The 1,867-nt window shown below is 28.7% G+C and overlaps 1 long non-coding RNA gene across 1 annotated transcript; it reads left to right on the top strand.

The window, feature by feature from the left end:
* The first annotated feature begins 209 nt into the window (after positions 1-209).
* On the top strand, positions 210-1,334 carry LOC145634873 (uncharacterized). Its single transcript, XR_014113662.1, has 3 exons — positions 210-377; positions 828-936; positions 1,081-1,334. It is a non-coding gene; the product is annotated as an uncharacterized LOC145634873 (long non-coding RNA).
* Positions 1,335-1,867: the final 533 nt, after the last annotated feature.

Raw genomic sequence — 1,867 nt, 5'->3', positions numbered from 1 at the left:
TTTATATGTGATAGAATATAGACCGGTTCACTAGCTTAATCGTTCTTTATCTTTTTTACCCAAATAAATGATAAGTATATTAATAACATTATTAAGATAGAAAACGGTGTTACTTATGACCGTTTTGTATAGTATGATACCCACTTGTTAAAAGCCTTTTTTATACCACGGAGTAGTATGTTTAAAGTGCTTTCATTCCTCTTATTTAATCCCTAATTATAGTCTAAAAAACCTAACTCTTTCTCTTGCTTTCTATTGATATTGCCGCTTCTACTTTTTTTTATGTATCTCTGGTTGTTTGTTCAAGACAATCTTCACAATCATGAAAATATATCCATGTGGTTCAAGAGAATCTTCACGATTGATGGTTAATTAAGGTAGGGAAAATATGTTCCATGTGAATATATGACCTATCAGCTTTAAGTGTTAAAATTGTTTAGTTATTCATCTGTAGGTTCAAGATCTCACTTCTTCGGCATTTTTTTTTTTTTTTTTTTTTTGTATAAATTCAATAATACTATCTGGCTTATAGAGTATTTTAATTTTTTGTTGTAATATCGCCGATTAATAGATTATTAACACCTCTGATCATCAGTTTCTTTCCCTTAATTTTTTGTTCTTGTTTTCCCCCTTTTTGCTCTTTCGATGTAGTCGAGGTATTCGTTTTGCTCTTTGTCTGTGTTTTTTCGTTTGGATTTTCGATTAATTGGGTCCTATTTTGGAATTGATTTTGTGGATGTGTATGTTTATTGGGACTTTTGTTTAGATCTTTATTTTTATGTTCTGATTGAAACCGTTTTGAATTTGTGTTACATATTGAATCTTAGATGCTTCAAGCGAGATCTTGTTCAACTTATGAATTGGGATTACAAGGACTTTGATTTGAATACCCATTGATGATATGGATCTATATTTACTTCGTATCATATGACTAAGGTAATTTTTTTTTGATGCCATATAATTTGTTCATTTATAATTGTATTTTTTTTCTTTCAGATTTCAGAACATAGAATTTTTGGTAGTTTTTTTTAATGTTCGAATTATTTTTAGTAAAATATGAGTAACAATTTTGTTTTGTAGATTTACAACTATCAAAGCAATCGCAAAGAGAAGAGGAGAAGACATTTGACAATTGAACGAAGAATAATTTTTTTGTTGAATTTATTCCGCTTGTTATGTTTTTTGTACAATTCCTCTGTTAATTTTTTTCGTGAGTTTCATTCTAAATTTATTGTAAATATTGGTTTAATTTTTTTATACTCATTTTTAAATTTTAAAGTTCAAAATCAATATTACTGTATTTCATTATTAGTATTTTCCTTAATTAATACAGCAAAAAAATTAAATACAGTATTTGTATACATTAGAAGATAATGTATACACAATTTTATTATTATTTTTTTTAAAAAAAAGAAGGATTAGAGAACGGTTATCTGACTTGACCGTTCTCTATAGTATTGTAATATAGAACTGTCAAGAGAATTAACTGTTCTTTATTCCTTCTTTATTTTCTGATTATAGTTAGGGAATATAGAACGGTTGTGTCTTATGACCGTTCTCTATAGCTAAGTATATAAAACGCCTACATCAACCGTTCTATAAACTTTACACATCGCTTAGTAGAAGAACGGTCTTGAGGCGTTCTATAAAGCCAATTATAACCGTTTTATAAACCCTTTTTTGTAGTAGTGTGTGACACATGTCACGCTCCGGTTGGCGGTAATTTTACCATAAAGAATTAACCGTTCACCTTTCGAGTAAATTACGGAAATGCCCCCATATTTACCCTCTATATATAGCCGTTTTACCCTCATAATTTTGTACGTTTACAAAAATTTTCTAGAGAGAAAACTTATGCTTTAACATG

This window comes from Chenopodium album, chromosome 6, assembly GCF_948465745.1.
Source record: "Chenopodium album chromosome 6, dcCheAlbu1.1, whole genome shotgun sequence".
Classification (NCBI taxonomy): domain Eukaryota; kingdom Viridiplantae; phylum Streptophyta; class Magnoliopsida; order Caryophyllales; family Amaranthaceae; genus Chenopodium; species Chenopodium album.
This window is presented reverse-complemented; position numbering and strand designations above follow the sequence as displayed.